The following is a 22955-nucleotide window of genomic DNA, read 5'->3' as shown; positions in this document are numbered from 1 at the left end:
AGGCTCCGCTGGGAGCTGAACCCAGGATCTCCTGTTTACAAGACAAGCGCTTTGACCAGTTAAGCCACGGACCCCTCGTGCCGTCCGACAGCTGTAATAATGAGATGTTACTTGCATTAACTTCTCTTGGTCGTCTGCTGTCAAAGGAATTGCTTCAGATGCTGCTCGTTTCTTCAGATTAACTGTTCCGTCCACTTCCAAACATCAAATCACCGTATCCAGGAACGGTTTCTCCGCAGTGACAATTTCGCCTTTCTTACTGAACGTTTCCTCGCCTCCATTCACACCACCTCAAACCCCCTACAGTCACCTCTGGTCTTTATGTTTGATCTCGTCACGGCTTCAGAAGAAGTCCTCATAGGTGAGAGCGTGGAATGGGCTGCCGGCAACGGTGGTGGAGGCGGATACGATAGCGGCTTTTAAGAGACTGTTGGATAGGTACGTGGAGCTGAGAAAAATAGAGGTCTATGGGTAAGCCTAGTAATTTCTAGGGACATGTTCGGCACAGATTTGTAGGTTGAAGGGCCTGAATTCTGCTGTAGTTTTTTCTATGTTCGATGTCCTAGGCCAAATAAAATGGACAAACTAATCAATAGGCGGTGCTTTACAACTTCCTCAGGTGGTACGGTCATGGAAACCAATTGTTGTTGTCTATTTCACGAGGTGAGAACAGAAGGTAACCGGATGCAACCGCCATGAAATCGCTTCCAGAGAGGGAGGTGGTTGACGGTTTGAATGCGTTGACCATCAGGAACCCATTTCCCTGAGACTGACCCAGTCAGATCCTCTGCAGTCTAACTTCTGCTTCTCAACCAGATCTGGATATAATTTCGTCCGTTGCATCCCTTATGTGTCAGAAGCGAGAGACGGAAATGTGCAGATCCTTAATCATGATGCAATTTACATTTCTCAATGTTCTTAGGACTTGGAACGAAATTGCAGAATTATACATATTCGGTTTCAAATTTTGACAGTTTAAACTTCACTTATTTCTGCAACAAAGGATTTTTAATTCGTGACTGTTCTTGGTCCTGCACAGCTTGAAATATACTTCTGTTCACTCGGTCTTTGGTCAGCTCCGTCGGATGATACACAACACTTGTGATGTTGATGAGAGGAACCGCGTGTTGCTACAGATGACCACGGAGAAGGGAACGTGATGTCTGCCTCAAGTTCTCCGCACCACTCACAATGAATTACGACCCTGAAACAGTTCACTCCATACATCTCACTGAGCCAGACTGACCGCATTGTATCTGTCAACGGGAAGGGGCGGGGTAGGAAAAGTAAACTTTCTAACTTCCTAACCAGGATGAAAACGCTGTTCAGTGTGTAAGTACATTCAGCTACATGGCGGAATCATTCCAAATGTGGAAACTCTTGACAGCGGTTAACTCTCTCCGTGCTTGAGAAATGCGTCCCTCCTTCTCACTCTCTCGCAGGACATTGGCCCCAGGCAGGTTTCTTAGCTCTTTATCTTGGCGTTTCTAGCAGGGTGCGACCGTGTGGCCTAATGGATAAGGCGTCTGATTCGGTGTTTGAGGTGAGGTCATCAGAAGATTGCAGGTTCCAGTCCTGTCACGGTCGTTTTACCAATGTGGTTTTGCTTCTATTCTGTCGCTCACTCCCTCCACCACACCTGTCTGATCTGATTCAAACACATGCGTTTTCAGCGCATCGGCTTCGAGCAGTGTCCCGCGCTCGGTCACTCCGCCTTTTCGTTTCACGTAACTTTTTTTTCACGTGTCTTGTCTGTGATATGTTTCTTCAAACCTTCTCATAAACATCGGGGTTGAGCTCCTCAAACTATCGGGAGCAGCTGTTGCTGGGAAGTCGGAGTGTGCTGCACATTAAGCAGGTCAGATCGCAGCGGAGGAGACACCACAGTGAACCTGCATAACCATCGGGGTAGGACCTTAAACATACGTTTTCCTTCCTTCAGAAACTGTCTCTGGGTCGGAGCCTGATGGACACGTTCAACGTTGTCAGGCCCGGTTACCCCGATTCCGGAAGCAAGGCTACATTTGATGGCAGACGACGACGGACGGATGGACATGGAGACGGCGGCGTTCAGTCCAAGCTGTGAGGACAGATTGTTGGTCACATGTTACTTGCCCAGTCCCGCTGTGAACCAGTGCGAAGGATCAGTTCGGTGAGTTAATGTCAAACAGCGATAATCTATCCGATCATGATATCAGATGTGGGGACTCGTTCTGTACAATGCAGAACAGGGCAGCACCATGTAGAGGACCTTTACCACATCACTTCTTCTCAGACCACAACGTCAAATTAAATCAATCCAATCTGCTTTTACGTGGCCCATTTCCTTCTATTATCTGCCCGTACGTCGATCATGACATTAATCACGTGCTTCGCAAATGTTGCACCGGGCTGAAAACGAAGAATATTTTCTCCGAACCCATCCCCGGAATCATGAATGCAGCTTAATCTTTTCATTCGCTGCAGTAATGAAATTAGTCGTATCGCTGCCTGTCGTCGTCAGGATGGCCGAGCCGTCGAAGGCGCTGCGTTAAGGTCGCAGTCTCCACTGGAGGCGTGGGTTCGAATCCCACTCCTGACAGTTAAGTATTTTAAATCTTGATTCTCCCTCCTTGTTTTCTCCCACTGGTCGCCAGTTTTGCCTCGCCCCATCCTCGCTTCTGCCATTGAATTACCCTGTCCTCACACAGATCACATATCTTCCTCAATTTACTGTTTTTTATGTCCTATCGCCCTTCTCGATCTTCTTCTGGTCCTCTAGACTGCAGGGAAATTATGGTGTAGCCGTCCCTCACTCTCCCGTCCCATCTTCACATCCGTTGTTTCTCAAATATACAGCAATCTACTGATGGCAATGGTGAATGCAGTCACAGCTCAACAACCGTAGCTCCAATACAATGTAACAGTAAACGCAGGCAGAGCTGCGATGGCCGAGTGGTTAAGGTGTTGACCTTGAAATCCAATGGGGATTCCCCACGCAGGTTCGAACCCTGCTCGTCAGCGCTAACAATTTCAGACACACGTACCAGACGGGCAACTGCTGCTGATAAGTATCGGTTTATTATTGTCATTTGTACTGAGGTACAGTGAAAAGCTTGTCTTACAAACCCATCGTACAGGTCAATTCATTACACAGTGCAGTTCCATTGAGTTAGTACAAAGTGCATTGATGTAGTACAGGTAAAAAGCAGTAACAGTACAGAGTAAAGTGTCACAGCTACAGAGAATGGGCAGTGCAATAAGATGCAAGGTCACAACAAGGTAAATCGTAAGCTTATAGTCCATCTCATTGTATAAGGGAACCGTTCAATTGTCTTATCACAGTGGGATAGAAGCTGTCCTTAAGTCTGGTGGTACGTGCCCTCAGGCACCTGTATCTTCTACCCGATGGAAGAGGATAGAAGAGAGAATGTCCCGGGTGGGTGGGGTCTTTGATTATGATGGTTGCTACACCGAGACAACGAGAGGTAACGACAGAGTCCAAGGAGGGGAGGCTAGTGTCCGTGATGCGCTGGGCTCTGTCCAGAACTCTCTGCAGCTTCTTACGGTAATTCCAACGTACAGCCAGAACTCCCCATGTCTCACACATTTAGGCAGACATTCCCCCCCCCCCCCAAGCGATGTACACATGTTGACTCTATCTATTGAAAGAACGGTACACCCTTCGTGTTCAAGCGACCAGATACGCGAGGGCAGGTTGGCCCATCATACGGCTGCGGCTTCCTTTGAAGAGGGGAGATGCACTATTTATATTCCGACAAAACTAGTCATCTCTTTTTTCCGTGATTACTTCATTACTTTTCGAACTTGATCAAGACTTTCAGGTCAACCGTCTCATTGCCAAACAGAAGGAATTGAAACGGTGAAAAACACGCTGGACACTTCGCCATCTGAGGACTGAATTGGACCCTTGACTTTGTCTCTGCCGTGCACGTGGTGATGGTTTCTGTTCATTCACCTGTCCCTGTACTGCATCCAGTCATGCTTGCCAACAGCTCTGACCGAGTCCACTCCAGATTATGAGCTGCCCTCTGATCCTGCTCCCACTGCTTTGCACGTTGTGACCCTGTCCTTCCATTCAAGACACTTTCCGGTCTGTTTCTGAACTTCTGAATTTCTGAGTTGTTGCAGATCACTGGCAACAGGCGGCAGAAGTCAGCGGGATATGGCCGAGTACAAAAGGTGAACAACGTCACTGACCACCCGGTCTCATTGCCCGGGTTTTAACGTGGCAGCGGATCCCATTCCTCCACCTGACACCATATAATGAGCAATCAGGTCCTGCCGGCCACTACTGACTACTGAATTACAACCCTATACGTGGCCTGACCTGGTAATGATTTCACATTTCCCATGCTCGTAGTATCTCACGTGAAATGCTTCGGTGAGTTGATGGCTGAATATAAAATATCACCGCATAAAAGTTAGGCAGGACAGTTTGTAGTTTTAAACTATCCTGCCTAACCTTTTGTCAACACATGCTTTTGGTTTGTTCGCAAACAAAACGGTTTGTTTCCGATGTGAAGAGGGTTAGGCAGGGCTGTCAGGGTGGCCGAGTGGTCTAAGGCGCCAGACTCAAGGAATAAAAATCCTTCCGTTGAAACGGGGGTGTTCTGGTTTCCAACTGAGGACGTGGGTTCGTATCCCATTCCTGACATGTGCTGACTTCTACATTTGTAATTTTGACTTATTCAATCGACGTCAATTTAATTCCAGTTAATAGGACCGGAGCTGCTTGAGTGGAAAAAAGTGGAAAAATCACAGCGTGGTTTTCTCATAGCGGCTCGGAATGCAGCGCATTCAGAGTGCGGGCACTGATGAATGAAGGGAATTTGGAACGGAGAGTCGGTGACATCTTCTAACTAATGGTCATTGGTTGGACAGAGTGAAGTTGGTTCCATTTGCACAGGTTGTCGGTGACAGTTTTGTTCACATTTTTGTTTAAATGAAGTGTGTTAACAGAGATCTCACGACATTTTAAGTCACGTTCCAAATGAAACATTTGTCGAGGAGCTCGTTCCCGTGGGTTTCAATACTTGCTGAATCAGAGAATTCAGAGACGCGCTTTGCTGTTGACACGTTAGCGGGAGGTGCCAACAGCTCGGCCACTCAATATGATCCTGGAGTCTTTGACACAGACCCCATCCTCTGCTCTTTTCCAGTTCCAAAGAGCCTCTATTTTCCTTGTTCTTTCAGAAATATGTCCCTCTCCTCTGCAAATATTCCCGTCACAACCTCTGGAGAATTTCAGAGAGTGACGATGGTGCGTCAAGATCTTCAAACTACCCTCAGTTTGAAACGATCATCCTTGCAATTATTTTTCCTCAACAGTTCCACTCCGACAAATGGACACATCTCAACATCTCCTCAGTCACGGTCCATTAGAACCTTACACCGTTCGTAATGGCCACCCCTCATGGTATATTCTAAACAGTCCAATTTTAACTTCATCACCTGTTGTTTTCAGCACGCACGTTCATCCCGGGAGTTAGGTTGGTCCATACTTTCCCAGCCGCCAGCAATGTTACCATATCCGTCACGGGTTCAGCGGAGGAAAGCTGCATATTACTCCAGGGACGGCCTCACAAACCTGTACAATTGTAATAAATGAATTTATCTGTTTCTGATCTCCAATCTTCCTGCAATAAACGACAGTCTACCAGTTGGTTTCCTAATTACTTAATCCACCAGCTTTCTAATTGTCTATGGTTTCATGCACATGGGCACCTCTGCCTCTCTCTGCTCTCCATATTTAACCTATTTTTATCTAGATTATATCTAACCTCACGGAAGGACATGACATCACCCTCAAACAACTTTTCTCCAGCTTTCTCCACTTACTGAACCATCCAGTTTCCATCTAAATTTCCTCTGCAGCATTTCCCAACTATTTCCATGTCATTATTCAACCTGCAGACCGTGCACGCAGCTCTATCCTCCAAGACAACGATATTGAAAGTTAACGATTGAGGAGCAAAAACTGTTTTATTTTCAGTTATTAATTTCTGAGTCTCACTGACAGGAGTCACATATCAGCTCAATTCCCTTACCCCCTCATTCACCTGTCTCCATCGAACCTCGAGATCTTTATTTGCATATCCGTGTCAGTTATCCCTCGTTGTCGATTCTCACTCCTGATCAGCTTTATCGGAATTTGTTGCAGTTTCATTAAAATAAACTCCCAATGTTCAGATGTCTCACCAGCTTGTACCACTTTGTCTGCTCTAGTACCTGATTGAAACTTCTCCTTCACCTCTCTTGGTAACCATAGATGGTTTATCTTTCTCACTGGTGTCCCCTCACATCTCCCACCTGGAGTTCAGTTCTACGGTTCATGGTTAGGTCTGGAGTGAAGTTCGTAGTTGCAGAGTTCGGAGTCATTTTGTGGGAGTAGTTAACTCAAAGTGTCCCCCAAATCTAATTCTGATTCTTTCAGTTCAAGCCTTTTTACCTGCACAGCAGAACCTACATTTGCACAGCCCGGGACTGAAAAACAAATACTTTTTGCATTCACATTGAATGTTGACAACATAATCTGTTGTTGGACATCGACGAGCCTGACATCCTCTTCACGATGTTGCTCATCCGTGGAGCAGGAACGAAATGTCGGCACTGTCATTTAATGTTATCACTCGGGAGCTCTGTTTCTTCAAGATCTTTATTCCTGGACAAGAGAGAAGTGCTGACACGCTTCTCATTCTGTCCTATCAATTTGTCCTGTTCGTTTTCCACACAGTTATCCTGGTGACGATTTGGTCTTGTCTCGGGGAAAGTGCGGTCTCTCCATGTGTGTCACCCGTTACCTGGTAGGAATGGCAGCGACCGATCTGCTGGTCGTTGCTTTTGATCTGATATTGATAGAGATTCCGATTGCTTATGACATGCATTCTTTGGGGTTTATCCCCGTGTGTAATGTCCACGCCGTCCTGCTTCACGCCGTCACCGACTGTTCTGTCTTCTTTACCGTCACGTTCAACTTTGACAGATTTGTAGCCATTTATTTCCAAATGTTGAAATCTCGGTATTATTCCGAGAAAACCGCAGCTACAGTTCTGGGCTCAGTGACTGGGCTGAGCAGTGTAAAGAACACATTCTGGTATTTTATATAGACATTTTGGTACAGGATTCAAATTTACCTTGGTTTTGTTACTCGGATGTCCGTGTTATAACATCAATGACCTGGACAATAGTTGAGTTTCTTCATTATCTTCTCACCCCGTGTGTGCCCTTTATTTTTATTCTGTTCTTCAATACTTTAACAGTCAGACACACTTTACTGGCCAGCGGTGCCAACAGGAGACTTTGGTGTCAGAATAGCGGGGAGACTCCCAGAGACCGAGAGATGGAGAGCAGGAGGAAATCCATCATATTGTTGTTCGTCATCTCGGGAAAATTCGTCCTGTTGTGGTCAGTATTTGCAGCCGGCTGTGGAGTCTGGGATATAATTTAGTTTATTTCCTCAGTTTTGTAACCTAAATAGGGATCATGCTCCACCTTCTGAGTTGTTGAATAAACTCCTGCATTTATGCCATGACACAGACAAAGTTCAGGGAGCAGCTGAGGACTGTGGTGACATATCTGTGTCATCCAACTGCAGATTTAATTAACCGCCGTTCATAGAGCAATACGGCATGGATGCAGACCGTACGGCCCAACCAGTCCATGATAACCACGGTGCCCACTCAGCTTGTCCCATTTTCCTGCGTTCGGCCCACATCCCTCCAAGTCCCGCCCCTCCATATACCTATAGAAGTGCTTCTTCAATGATACTGTTCTAACTGCCTCAACCACTTCCTCCAGCAGATCGTTTCATGTACTCACCACCCTCTGCGTGAAAACGTTACTCCTCAGGTCTTTTTTTACATATTTCCTCTCTCACCCTTAACCTATGCCCCAAAATATTGGACTCCGCTACCCTGAGGTAAAGACTTATCATCCACTTAATCTCTGACTCTCATAATTTTGAACATTTCTGTAGGATCGCTCCTCGTTCTGTCACGTTCCGAGGAATAAAGAGCTAGTCTGGCCAACCTCTCTCTATAACTCGGGCACTCTTGTCCTGACAACGTCCTCGTGAATATTCTCTTTAAGTTTTCCAATTTAATCACGTCGTTTCTTTTACAGTGTGACCAAAACTGTGCACAGTGCTCCAGGTGTGGCTTCACCAACAACTTGTATGACTGCAACATGATGTCCTCACCCCTTTGCTCAATACCCTGACTGATGAAAGCCAGCGTGCGAAACGCCTTTTTCAACACACTGTCGACGTGTGACGCCGCTTTCAAATGACTTTGAACTTGTACTCCCAAGTCCTTCTGTACCATTACACTCTCTGGTGTCCTACCATTCATTGTATAAGTCGTTCGTTGGTTTGACTTTTCAAAATGTCTCAACTTACACTTAAGTATTGAAATCAATCTGTCACTCCTTGACCCATTTCCCTAACTGATCCAGACCCCCCCGTCATCTTCCACAACCTCCTTCACTATCAACAAAACCTCCTAATTTCGTGTCATCTGCAAACCTGCTAATGGACTGCTGTGCATTCGCGTCCGAATTATTTCTATCAATAACCACGAACAAGGGTCCCAACACCGACCCTGCATCACACCACTCGTCACCGGCCCCCATTCTGGGACAACTTCCAGAAGCGAGCCACTTCTAGGACCAAATTTTCTTTACATCTTCTTCCCGCTCCGCTCCTCCCGGTATCTGTGATACGGAGACAAGATAATTTGACCGAATCTATTCACGATCTTTTGTGCTCTGAAACTTTTCAAGTATAACTTGCACTATCTTTTAATGCAATATACACGATAATTTGGGTAGTTATGACAGTCCCCTTGCAGAACAGGCATGGTTGTTTGTGCTCCTAAATAATGAAATACTTTATGCACTGTGGAGTGTCACCGATTAATGGTCGTCTTTTGAATCTGCTGCCGAAAGTTGAACCTGCGGAAAATTGTGCTCCCCAAAACAGAACCGGAACTTCTCTTTGCTGTCCTTCAATAAGTACCTCTCAATGTTCTCGGGAAGTGGAGAAGTAAACAATTTCAAGTAGATATGATGAAATCTCGGCCTGTTGATAGTCACCGCTGCCATCCGCTTCACCAGCCCAATCTCCGCGGGCACGATATCCAATGATTCTGCAACAAATAATTTTTGGTTAAACTATAAAATTAAATAAATGATTATTTATCCCATCAAATGGAGAATTAGTGGAGTCATGGAGAGGCCCAACACAGTGAAAGTGCCATTCGGCCCACCGAGTCCGTGCTGTCCATCAGCCACCCATTTGCACGCATCTTACACACCCACTTATTCAACTGCTGCCCGATGCTCTCACTCACTTTCTCATGAGAGGAAATTTACCGGCTCCAAGTAACCTACCAACCCGCATATCTTTGGAACCGGGGAGGAAATCGTAGCACTCGGAGGAAACCCACGTGGTCACAGGGAACAAGTATAGGCGCTGGAGGTGGAGAATGAACCGGGAACGGAGCGCTGTGAGGCAGAGGCTTTACCAGCCGTGTGCTGAGATATCAACGCACCCTGTTGCCCTGGCAACAAGACGTCATTTCGTCAATCCCATTTAATATGGCAGTAAGAGAAGGTTTCAGTGCAACCATTTGCACTGCGAAAAAGGGGGGAAAACGATGTACCTGTTTACCCTGATGTGGTTCACGTTCAGTCAGATTTCGCACCGTGCAACAATCAGTCAAAAATCAAGTTCAGTCGTTCTCCACTTTATTCGAGCACATGCAAGAAATTAACTCGGACAGAGTTCCAAGATAATAAATCACAATTTATTCCCTGATTATTGTACTCATATCCGAATTACATTTGATTAGTTAAATAAAATTGAAACCCATCATTAGTCAGATAGAAAATATAACATGGACTATACAGCGCAGCAACAGGCCTTTCGGCCCACGATGTTTTGCCTAGCTAATTAGTTTCGTTATCAAATCCCCAACTAAATTAATCCCTTCAACCTACACAATGTCTGCATCCCTCCATTTCCCGCGCATTCATTTGTTCCAGAGCCTTTCAAACGTACCCATCGTATTTGCCTGCAGCACCACCCCTGGGAACACATTCCAGACACCCACCACTCGCTGTTTAAAGGAAATGCCCTGCACATCTCCTTTGAACTTATCCTCTCTGACCTTAAATGAGTATTTCAGCCCTGGGAAACAAGATACCGGATGCCTACTCTATCTATGCCTTTTTTAATGTTATAAACCTCCATCAGATCTCCCCTAAGCCTTCACCGCTCCAGAGAAAACTGCCCAAGTTTGTCCAACCGCTGCTGATAGCACATGTCCTCTAATAGAGGTAGCATCCTGGTAAATCAGCACCCTCTCCAAATACTACACATCCTTCCTGTGATGGGGCGACCAGAATTGAATGAAATACTCCAGATGCGGTCTAACGAATTTTATAAACCCGCAACATAGCTTTTCGACTCTTGAACGCAGTTCCTCGATTAATAAAGGCAAGAATGCCAGACGCCTTCTTTATCACCACATCAACCTGTGCAGTCACGTTCGGGGAGCTGTGAAATTGCACCCCAAGATCCCTCTGAACATCAACACTCATCAGGGACTTGCTTTGAGCAGTGTGTTGTTCCTTTACATTTGACCTCTCAATGTGAAAAACCTCATTATTTGGCCGGTTTAAACATCATCTGCCATTTCTCCGCTCATATCTGCAACTGATCTACATCCTGCTGTATTATTTGGCAATCATCTGGGCTATCCACAACACCACCAGTTTTTAGATCGTCTGCAAACTTACTGATCAACCCATTCACCTTTGCAACCAGCTCATTTATATATCCCACAAGCACAGAGGTCCCAGTGCGACTCCCCGCGGAACAGCTCCAGTCGCAGACCTCCAGCCAGAAAACATCCTATTGACCACAACCTCCTGTCATCTGTGAACAAGTGAATCCTGTGTGCAAACAACCAATTAACCGTGGGTTCCATGCATCTTAATCTTCTGGATGCACCTCCCATGAGGGACCTTGTCAAATGTCTAACTAAAGTAGACAACATTCATCAATCTCCTTCGTCACCTCGAAAAACTCAATCAAGTTGGTAAGACACGACTTGCCCGCAGAAAGCCATGCTGATTTCCACGAATTAAGCCATGGTTTTCCAAGTGTTCATAAATTTTACCCGACTAATCCTCTCTCATAACTTCCCTCCCACTGAGGTGAGATTCACTAGTCTGCAGTTTCCAGGTTTATCCAATTCCCTTTCTTGAATAACGGAACAATATATTTTGTGACCTCTCCCAATCCAGCGTCCTGTTCTCCGCAGTGACAATTTCCTCCGTGACACTCTATCCGCTTAACCTACCCACACCTCCCGTACCATGCATTTGCCCCTGTACCATCTCTCTCACCGCCATCCAAAAACCTGAAGCAGAGGTTCACATGCACCTGTAGAACCACCAATATTACACTCTCTGCTCTGAACGTGGCTTCCACTACATCGGGGAATCCAATCAGAGTGCAGGCGACTGCTGAGCTAAGCAGCTGCGCCCAGTCGTCAATGACCACCTTGAGTATCCTGTTGCACATCATTTGAACCCCACTCCCTTTACGAATGGCAACGTCCTGCACTTTTCCGGTGAAGCCAAACGCCAACTGGAAAAACAGTTCCTGATATTGCACTTGGCTGGCCTGCAATACAAACATATGTCCACTGACATTTTAAATTTCAGTGAACCAGCACCCGCTCTGTTCCTTTCACACTCCGACCGGTCCACTCAGGTTCTAACGCCCTTTGTTCACCTTTCCCAATTCCACCGTTACCGAAATACGTTACACTCCCCCACCTGGTTTCAACTGCCCATCAAACACACAACTTTTAACGTGGGTTTATTCTTCTTTGGCTTACCTTTCCCATCCCCTCCCAATTCGTTGCACCTGTTTAACCTCTCTCCCTTATCCGTTTCCACGTATGACCTCCAGTCTCTGTTTCTATCCCTCACCCCACTCCACCTGTCTAACCCTTTTGTTTTCTTAGTCAGAATCTCACGGAGATTTACAGCAAAGAAGCATGGCCTTCGGCCCAACACGTCCACGTTGAACAAGCTGCCCACCTTTGTATACCTTTGGTCCATATTCGTCCAGACGTTTCCCACCCATGTTGCTGCCCTAAGTGTCGTTTGAACGCTGTAATTGTCCGTGTCTCCGCCATTTCCTCTGGCAGCACGTACAATACACCCACCACACTGGGGGGAAATTTGTCCCTCACGTCTGCGTTAATTTTTTTCGCAGATTAAACCTCTGAGCTTTTCTTTTGGACTCCTTTGCTCGGTCGAGGTATTGAGTGTAAACGTTGGCAAGTTATGTTTCAGCTGTATAAAACTGTGGTTCTGCCGCATGTGGAACGTTGTGTGCAGTTCTGGCCACCACACTACAAGAAAGAGGTGGAGGCATTGGAGTCAGAGTGTTTCCCCCAATATGGGAATTGTCAAATACTGGAGGAATTAGTTTTAAGCTGATGAGAAAAGTTTTTGTACGAGGCAGATATGTTTACACAGAGAGTGGTCGGTAGCTTGAAAGCGCACCCAGAGGAGGGGGTGAAAGCTGATACTGAAGCAACGTATATCAGGGGCAACGAACGGGCTGGGAATGACAGGATGAAGACCACAGGCAGGCAGATGGGATAGTTTAATGTTGTAGTTGTTGTCGGGAAATTCTTCGCAGGTAGTGTTTGTACGGTCAACAACATTCCCGGCACAACAGGCAGACCGAATCGCGTGCTGATGAATTGCGAATGCTGCTTGCAGTGGGCATTGAAAGGACGCAGCAAAGCGTTCACAACACACTTCAACAAGCCGGCGGATGTGACAAAGGTGACAAGTCCAACCATTCATTCCTGTGGATGTGAAGTTCTCAAAAAATTGATGCCGAGCTGTGTAGATTCTCTCAGTTATTGTGACACTTGTGATCGTTTCTTCCGCGAGCCTGATGCGGCAGTGTGGTCGAAACAACAGTAGTGTTTCAATCTGCAGATCGGTCTGATCTCCCTTGAAAATGTCGGCGGGATTTATTGGTACATCCCTTCGCACTTGTGTTTGTCGCCCTATCAGCCTTTCTCTTCCAATAAATCATTTATTTTTTTCTGTTTTTCATATGTACCCGAGACTGTTGAAAATAAAACAGTTAATTCTTGCTGTTCAGCAGAGTACTTACATATTCCGAACACGCATGTTCCCGGGACACTGAGCTCAGTTTCAGGTCAGCTGACCTGACCCTGCTGCAGATTAGAGAACAACTGGGGCACCTTGCAATAAACATATAGCGAATGAAACGTCAATATAATGGCAGAATTGACGAGTCGGTGAACCTTCTTAATGATCCACAACTCCGCCAATGTCTGTGCTCTCTGCAAATCTTTTAATCGCCCCCTTCATTTACATCCATTTTAACAAGAAAAATCTATATGCATCTTCCAATGGCTTGAGAAAAAAATGAAAAACTAGGAACAAATGGATTCGTTTACAGTGACAGGCTCATAAAGCAAATAAATATGAAACGTAAGGAGACCGACGGATTAAATGTCCCGAGAAGTGTCAAAATGGACCTGACGTATCCACAGTTCGAAGTCGATGCTGGAAACCTCCTTGAACTCGGTCACGATGGTGCAAACTAACTCAGCCATAGTTACCTCGTTTTATGTCGGCCAATTATCATATCGCTATTGACTTAGGTGAGGCTGAAGCACACGAGCACGACTCGGTCGTTTCACTTTGCAAACATATCACTTGAGCAGCCAGCGCCCTGCAGTGGGCCAGCAGACAGCCAACAGTACTGTCGACACTACTGCTCACAAAGCTGTCATTTTGAATTCAAACTGATAACGTTTGCAATTTATATTGAGAACTGAACATTGGTTCTCGTCTGAATTAACGTCTGATATATTCACAAAATTCGATAGCTGCTGAATCCGTCACACATGAGACACTGTATGTCAAGGGATATCGGACTTTTACCGTTCAAAATGAAGCATGTGGTCGGCGTGGAACAGTGAAAATGGACAGTGGGACATCGGGGGTACAAAGTGAAGAGGCTGCCGGATTTGTTTAAAGAAGGAACAGGAGGGTCAAAGAGTGACTACGAAGTATCACTGGCAGATGGAATTCGGGTAAAAAGCCAAGGTAATTAAAGGAATATTCAGAGGAGGAGAATCGACAGGAGAAATGCAGGATTCAGGTGCGACGACAGGGACAATCGTGGAGCCAGAGGACATGTCAATGCCTTCATTTGATACATTTACCTGTACTCAGGAAGGGGAAAAAGTGAAATGGACATGCCTCCTTCACTGCCCCATCGATCGGTGTCTCCGCTTTCAGGCTTCTATATGCGTGCACCTGAGGTTCCGCTGTGCATCAACACTCTGCAGATCATTGCCATTCACTGTGCACGTCCCAGCAGTATGTGACTTCCCAATGTGCATTTACTCGCACTCGTCTGCATTAAATTCCAGTTGCCACAGCTCCACCCACATTGTCAGACATCCTGTGTCCTGCTGCATCATCAGAGTAATTGCTTTGCCATCTGCGACTTCACTAACTTTCATCTCTCTGCATGTTCACTCATCCTTCCACCCGAATTTTCACTCACGTCATTCATATGTATTACAGTAATCGATGTACCAGAACTATCTCCGTACCCTTCCACTCCCTGAATGCCCAATGGATCTATGTTGAGAATGTAGAGTGTCCGAGAGCATCTCTCTCTCACACACACACACATATACACCGCACACACTACACACACACCACACACACACCACACACATCACACACCACAGACAAACACACAGTCACACATACACACATGCACACACAGACAGACACACACCACACACACACAGGGAGATGGAATTGACTGAAACCAGCAGCACTTAAACGTAGAATTCCTCCTGAACTCCGATAATCTCGCTGACCTTTCCCACAACAACCGTTCCACACGATGTGAGCAGTGTCTCAAACCTGATTCTGCTTGAAAATATCTGAAACATACAGAGGGTAGAATTTAAGAAGCTTGATTTTCCGTCCTCTGTCCTTTAGCCGGAGGAGAACATTGGTCCGGGACAGAAACAGAAGCACTCGAGCGTTTCCAGGTGCTCCCATGTGTGTGCGGAAGACGTAGTATTGAATTCAGGTTAGGGAACTTTGGGAAGGGGCCTGGTAGGCTCAGCCACATTTGTTGTAATACAAAGAGAGTGATGGATGTCAGATGAGTTTTGACCAGGAGTGTTTTCATGGATTTACGGCGCGATTGCAATCTCATAAATGTGGTTGGGTGAAGGGCAGGACTAGCAGCTTAATATCCGGGGTATTCAACTGTCGGTCGTGGATCTGTTCCTACATTAGGCGATTCTCAATGGGGCGAGGTTGCATCGGCGGCTGGAGTTGATGTGTGCCAATAGACAATTGACAATAGATAATAGGAGCAGGAGTAGACCATTCGGCCCTTCGAGTCTGCACCGCCATTTTGAGATCATGTCTGATCCTCAACAATCAATATCCTGTTCCTGCCTTGTCCCCACATCCCTTGATTCCCCTATCTATAAGAAACCTATGTAGCTCCTTCTTGAAAGTGCCCAGAGAATGAGGCAGTGCATTCCACAAATTCACAACCCTCTGGGAGAAGAAGTTTTTCCTCACCTCTGTCCTAAATGGCGTAGCCCTTATTCTCAAATCATGCCCCCTGGCCCTGGACTTCCCCAACATCTGGAACATATTTCCTGTCTCTATCTTGTCCAATCCCTTAATAATCCTGTATGTTTCAATCAGATGCCCTCTCAATCTTCTCAATTCCAGCGTGTACAATCCCATTCTTTCCAACCTCTCAGCATAAGACAGTCCCGACATCCCCGGAATTAACCTCATAAACCTACGCTGCACGACCTATATAGCCAGGATATCCATCCTTAACCCTGGAGACCAAAACTGTACACAATACTCCAGGAGTGGTCTCACCAGGGCCCTGTACAAATGCAAAAGAATATCTTTGCTTTGGTACTCAATTCCCCTTGTAATACAGACCAACATTCCATTAGCCTTCATCACTGCCTGCTGCACTTCCTCATTCACTTTCAGTGACTGATGAACAAGGACTTCTAGATCCCTTTGTATTTCCCCCTTACCTAACTCCACACCATTCAGATAATAATCCTCCTTCCTGTTCCTGCTCCCAAAGTGGATAACCTCACACTTATCCACATTAAACCTCATCTGCCAAGTATCTGCCCACTTACCCAACCTATCCAAATCACCTTGAATTCTCCTAACTTTCTCTACACATGTCGCACTGCCACCCAACTTTGTATCATCAGCAAACTTGCTAATGTTATTCACAATACCTTCATCAAAATCATCAACATACATCGTAAACAGCTGCGGTACCAGCACCGAGCCCTGTGGCACCCCACTAGTCACGGCCTGCCATTCTGAGAAACATCCATTCACCCCTACCCTTTGTTTCCTATCCACCAACCAGTTTTCTATCCATGTTAATACCCGCCCCCAATTCCATGAGCCCTAATTTTACCCACCAATCTCCTGTGCGGCACTTTATCAAATGCCTTCTGAAAGTCGAGGTATACAACATCCACTGAATCTCCCTCGTCTATTTCCTGGTTACATTCTCAAAAAACTCCAGTAGATTAGTCAAGCATGATTTGCCCTTGGTAAATCCATGTTGACTCGACCCAATCCTATCATTGCTATCCAAATATGCCGCTATTTCATCCTTAATAATGGACTCTTGCATTTTCCCCACCACAGATGTTAGACCAAACTCTCGAAGAAAAAGGTGTGTTTGCATTGGCTGGGAATCGAACCCGGGCCTCCCGCGTGGCAGGCGAGAATTTTACCACTGAACCACCAATGCAAGTGATAGTTCACGTCACGTCGTCTCCATGAAGAGCAATGCAGTCATCAAACTATTTGAGTTCTTCAGTAATGTGAATCGTTGTCAGGGAAGACCTTCCACCGGCACATCATTGCTGACTTTTCCTGAACACTCCTTGATGACCTCAGCGCAGATTATACCCGCAGCTCGGATGTTTTCAGTCAATGCCTTATCTGTAACCTGAGAGTTAGAGGTCTGCAATTGCCTGACCTCCCCTGCTGCTCTTCTTTAATAAAGCTCTGCCATTTCCTGAACTCCAGATATCTGGCACCTCAGCAGTGGCCAGTGAAGTTTTCAAAACAAACTTCTTGTCGTGACATCAGCAAATTCGTCGCCTGCCTCTCACCGGGTCCTGGGATACATCAGTGGGTCATGGGTAATTACGGCTATACCTTAGGAACACCCAATACATTCTCATTTCCTCGGATCAATGCATAGATTTACCCTTTAGTCCTTGACTGGCTCTACTCCACCCAGTCCAGATGAAGGATCTCGACCCGAAACGTCGACTGCCCATTTCCCTCCATGATCTGCAGTGTTCCTTCAGCTCATTGTAGGTGTGCTCCGACTCTTTTCCTGAATGACATATTGCTGGAACTGGTAATTGGTTTTTTATTGTCACATGTGCCAAGGTACAGTGAAAAACCTGTCTTACATCCCGTTCACCCATCAGATTTCATCACAACAGTGCATTGTTCTCGCTTGCACTACCTCAATGACAGAGTGAAGAATAATCTGTGACAATGACAGAGAAAGTGCAGAGTCATAACGAGGTAGATTATCGGGTCAAGAGTCCATTTCATCTTATAACGAAATATAAATACAAACTGACCCATAGTTTCCTTTAATCTGCAAGGATATTTAGTGCCACCTCTTGTACCATGAGTCCCATGCTGTATATTCTATGCCTCGCAGCTGAGGACCAGCAGCCTGTCACCGGCATTTCCCTCCCCAATCCAGTTCATTACTTCTTCAAGACTCTGAACGACTTACGCCAGACAGGACATCCCACCAGCAAATTCATGCTGACTTTTCCTGAACAACCCTTCCCTCTCGAAGTGCAGATTATTGGTGTCCCTCAATGTTCTTCCCAAAAGCTACCCTGGGACGAAACTTAGTCTGTAATTGCGGCTCTACCCCTGCATGTCACTACCTGTCCTTCTTCAATGGAGGCAGAACATTTCCTGAACTCCTGTCATCCGGCACTGGATGACTCCCAGGTTTAAACAATACATTTCTCTCGTGGCGCCTGCAATCTCATCCGTTGCCTCCCAAAGCAGCTTAAGATACACCTCATCAAGGTTTGGGTATATAATCACTTCAGTGCTTGCTGGGACATCGAATACATTCTATTTTTTAATATAACCCTCTCCGCAATACCCTTTCTCCCTTTCCTGAAATCTGCAAGCACAATGTTTGTCTCTTCACTGAATACAAAATAAAAATAGTCATTTACGACCTGACACAATACTTCCGACAGAGACACAGATTCCCTGTTCGATACTTGATTAACATATTGATAGAATGTACAAGTAAACTGTCCTCTGATTTCCTTTATCAACTGCATACATGCAACGGGCTTGCGACGCAGATCCACACACACACATACAACGGAAGCCCAGCGCTGATCCTCACAGAACATCATTAGTCACAGACACCCCATTAGTGTAAAACCGCTCCTCAACGACCCTCTGTCTTCTATGGACAAACGGTATTAAATCCAATCTGCCAAGTCACCGTGGACCCCATCTTTTGTATCAGCGTACCAATAGGTCCTTGAGGAATGCTTCACCATATATACGTCACCCACTGACCTACCATCACCGATCATCCAGCTGTTGAGGCCAGATCATTGGGGGTGTTTAAGGAGGAGATTGATCGGTATCTCATAAGTCAGGGTATCAAGGTATATAGGAAAGAGGTCGGGAATTGGGGCGAGATGGGCGAATAATTTAGCTCATGGCAATGTGATAGAGCAGACACGATGGGCCGAATGGCCTAGTTCTGCTCCTTTGTTTTGTGATCTTGTGATCTTCACCTGCTCAATCACACCCAGTCACCTCTGTAACGCATGAGCTCCCCTGTAGAATGCAACGATGTTTGTCCCTAACAAGTCGATAACTTCCCAGATGTTTGTAGACCCTATCCCGAAGAACCTTCTCCAATACACTCCCTCTCACTGTCACTGTAAGGCTGGCCAGACTGCAATTTTCTGGTTTCCCCCGTTGCCGTTATTCAACAAAGATCAATCTCCCACTATTGTCCTGTCCTCTGAGGCGTCTAATGTGCAGACAATGATCTCTGCCACGGCTTCAGCAAATTCCTCCTTTGCCTCTCTGAATGACCTGGGGATATATCCACCTTAATATTCGATCACAGAGTGTGTTTGTAGCTGGGGAACACAGCATCTACACTCCAGGCTAGTCAGAATCTGGGCTATTTCATACCACAGATCTACAACAGCGGTACATCTGTCTGAAGATTTGGGCATCCTTAGCAACAGATCATAAACGTCGAACGGAAGGCAGTGGTCAGCAGAAGCGCCACTGGATATATCGCAGGTCACATTTCTGACATTCCTGTCAGGAGGATTCGCCGCAGTAGGAACCACGTTCAAATGAAAATTCTGCGTTCTCGCAACTCGCAACGTCAGCGTTAAATGACACGTCCCAGACACTGCCATTAAAATTACTGTTATAATGGTCAAGACAGAGACATCTATCGCTGACTCCAACAGATCACACCCTTGACACGCGGCTGGAACCACAGCACGTAGACACGAGTGAATTGGCGACGACAAAACAAAATCACTAATGTATCAAAACAAACGACCATAGGGTGGCGGCCGATGTCGATAGTGTTGGCGGCGAACAGAAGGGTGAATTCAGTAGTTACGTTTAACATATTCAATGTTTCATTGTGCTGAAGTGAACCCGTGAATACTTCCACCCCCGTTTTTTGCAAAGACAATAAATATTTCCTTTCACACTGACGCAGAGTTTCTCCAATCACTTGCCGTCACTAAAACAACATTACAATTTCATGTCAATCTGAGAGACGGCATCCATCATTAAGGACCCTCTCAATCTGGGACACGCTCTCTTCACTTTATTACCATCGGGGAGGAGGTACAGGAGACTGAAGACCCACACTCAACGATTCAGGAACAGCTTCTTTTCCTCCGCCATCAGATTTCGGAACGGTCCATGAACTCATGAATTTTATCTCGTTAATTCTCTTTTGTATTGTTATTTAGTTTTGCAACTGAGAGTAATTTTTTAGTGTTGCACTGCACTGCTGTTGCACAACAATACATTTCTCGATATATGTCAGTGATATTATACCTGATTCTGATTCTGAAAACACGGCTTTCGAATGGACTTGTGTGTCGGCTGATGATTTAACTCCGTGACCAACTGGCCTCTCAGCAGATAACAAAGGCGTAGATCTGACTTGTCCCAAGCCTAACGGGAGATGAAAAGCTGCTGAGTCCGATGCCCTGAAGTCCTGCATTATTTTCTTCCCTCAACACATCTAAATAATATTTCCCGCGGATATTCCATTCCAGTTCCTCTCTGGACTTAGACTGGGTCACTGCATAAATGCAAGTATCTGTGCAGCAGCTTAAGAGCAGGAGCATGTCGCTGGTTTCATCCGCGATAAGTATCGGGTCATAGAAACTAGTGTAAAAATAGCGCTTTGTAATTTGCATCCAGAGGAAAAATACAAAATACGTCATCCAAAGCAGCATGAAATTACCGGATATCGCAAATAGTAAGACGATGGACTTCCTTCTGTTTTCCATCTCGGCATCATTGCGACTGGCATAATTCTTGCTGCCTCTTAGATTCCTGCGGACTCGACTGGCCGCTAAAATGTGTCCCACGGTCAGAGCAAAGAGCAGAGATATAGAGAACATTGAGAAGAGAGGGGTAGAACAGCGATGAATCCAGTTGAATGCTAACCATGCGGGTTCAATGTTGTAATTTAAGTTTACAGGGCAGCCCCATTGTACATTGTTGTTAATAAATAAAGGTTGAAACACGAACTACCATGGGATGTTTTTACAAAAGCACAGTAGACATACAGTGGCTATCACTCTGGCTGCAGTTTTCTCGGTGCAATATCTGGTCCGCAACTTGTGACAACAAATCATCACATATCGATCAAATGTGAAAGACAGCGTCAACCACACGGAGATGTCAGTGGCTGCATGATTAAGGGCCTTATGGACTAAGGACACTTGGGTAATGTAAAGGAATCTTGTTATGACATATAAATCATTAATACGGAACAGTATCACGTCAATGACCACGACCAACAGATCTGCCGCCGCCATGGCCACGAGGTAGCGAGAAACGCACCTGGAGAGGCCTCACTTTCCCCGGGACAGGATCACAATTGCCATCACTTTCGCTGTGATTGGGGAAGAATCAGAAACAAAGATTTACCAGTCAGAATACATTTCTGGAGCCAGTGACGCAGTGCCCGATCCACGCCTGCACTCTCAGATCAGAATTGACGTAAGCAGAGACAGTAAAGGATTTTTCCCCTGCAGCGTCGGAGTCTGAGGGGTAAAATTGAAGATGCAGAAAAATCACGAGGGATATGGATGAAGTGAATGGTCACAGTCCTTCCCCCAGGGTAGGAGAGTCTAAAACTAGAGTGCAAAGGTCTAAGGTGAGAGGGAAAAGATTCAAAGGAGACCCGAGGGCCAACAGTTTCACACACAGAGTGGTAGGTTTCTGGAAAGAATTGCCAGAGGAAGTGGTAAGATTCGGGTACAAACACAATGTTTAAATGATATTCAGAAATTTAAAAGGAGAGCAAAGGCTTGGATAGATATGAGACAGATGCAGGCCAGCTGGTGGAGATCAGGTCGGCAAATTGGTTAGCATGGACGAGTTGGACGGAAGAGCCAGTTTCCTTGGCCTACAAGTCCATGACTCCATGGCTTTACGCGCAGTGGAGCTTCTGACTGAAGCAAATACTTAACAAATGAACTTATTTCAAAATGCTACATTGGAAAATGAAGCGTCGCAAAGTTAAAATATGAAAGGCATCCTCTTGGAACTTCCTTGCTGGCTTAATCGCACCGGTGCTTAATTATAGATAACTGCAGCTGAATAATACTGCTGGAATTGTATATCTCTATGATGTCCTGGGTCAACTGAAGCTCGAAAGTTATGTTCGAAAGACAATAGCTGCCAGTGAAGAGCGGAATATCCAGTGTAATTATAAGATCGTTTTGAAGATCGGATTGAGGAGAAACAGGTAGACACGGAACGACCTCACATCCCTCTGTGTTTCTCTTTCTGGTGATTTTGCAGATCTTCATCATAATCTGCCGAGGAAGTGAGCTTTGCGCCCATCTTATAAACTCCTCCAGAAATTAAACTGGCAGGGTTTCATCGTGCTGAAGTGTTGCATCTCATTCAAGTAGACATTCAATTAGTTTAAATAACGAGTGGCCAACGTCAATGTCTGATGTTGTGAGAGTGAAGATACTCAGACGTCATTCAGTGGACTCCAGGACACCAACCTTGGCTCTGTGCGTGATGGAAACATTCCAGTCTTCCGATCCTCCCTTCTCAAGAGACATATAAAATGACTGGTGTATGTGAAAATTGGAAAACCTGCTCATAACGAAGTGTTGAGACCTTCGGGAACATTATGTAAATAAATTTCACCTTGCTGATTGAGGAACGCTTGGAATTTATAATGAAGCAAATTTTAACAAGAGCAGTGAGTTTGAGTTGATAAAAGGCAAAGCTGATGTTCTATCCACTAATCGTGTCTAAATGACCTGGTAATCAGTGTTATGACAAGGGAGTCTGATGAAAAATTTGCATTGGACGTAGTCTGGGGTACTTAAACCCAACTGCTTGATTAAAGCGCACACACGTTATTGTTTCGCCAAAGTGGGCGCAATGAATTGAATGATACAGTGACGACATTGATACCAGATTGGACCAAGGATTCGACGTGGTGTGTCGCGTAAACAAGCAGAATT

General features: G+C 45.7%; 4 non-coding genes across 4 annotated transcripts; 2 read left to right on the top strand and 2 right to left on the bottom strand.

Moving 5' to 3' along the window:
• Nucleotides 1-74, bottom strand: trnat-ugu (transfer RNA threonine (anticodon UGU)). Its single transcript has one exon. It is a non-coding gene; the product is annotated as a tRNA-Thr (tRNA).
• Nucleotides 75-2498: 2424 nt separating this feature from the next.
• On the top strand, nt 2499-2581 carry trnal-aag (transfer RNA leucine (anticodon AAG)). The gene has a single exon. It is a non-coding gene; the product is annotated as a tRNA-Leu (tRNA).
• A 339-nt stretch (nt 2582-2920) lies between these two features.
• On the top strand, nt 2921-3003 carry trnas-uga (transfer RNA serine (anticodon UGA)). The gene has a single exon. It is a non-coding gene; the product is annotated as a tRNA-Ser (tRNA).
• A 13847-nt stretch (nt 3004-16850) lies between these two features.
• trnag-gcc (transfer RNA glycine (anticodon GCC)) lies at nt 16851-16921 on the bottom strand. Its single transcript has one exon. It is a non-coding gene; the product is annotated as a tRNA-Gly (tRNA).
• Nucleotides 16922-22955: the final 6034 nt, after the last annotated feature.

The sequence above is a fragment of the Pristis pectinata genome, chromosome 17 (genome assembly GCF_009764475.1).
Source record: "Pristis pectinata isolate sPriPec2 chromosome 17, sPriPec2.1.pri, whole genome shotgun sequence".
In the NCBI taxonomy this organism is placed as follows: Eukaryota; Metazoa; Chordata; class Chondrichthyes; order Rhinopristiformes; family Pristidae; genus Pristis; species Pristis pectinata.
The sequence above is the reverse complement of the archived record's forward strand: the minus strand, read 5'-3'. Positions and strand labels throughout refer to the sequence as shown.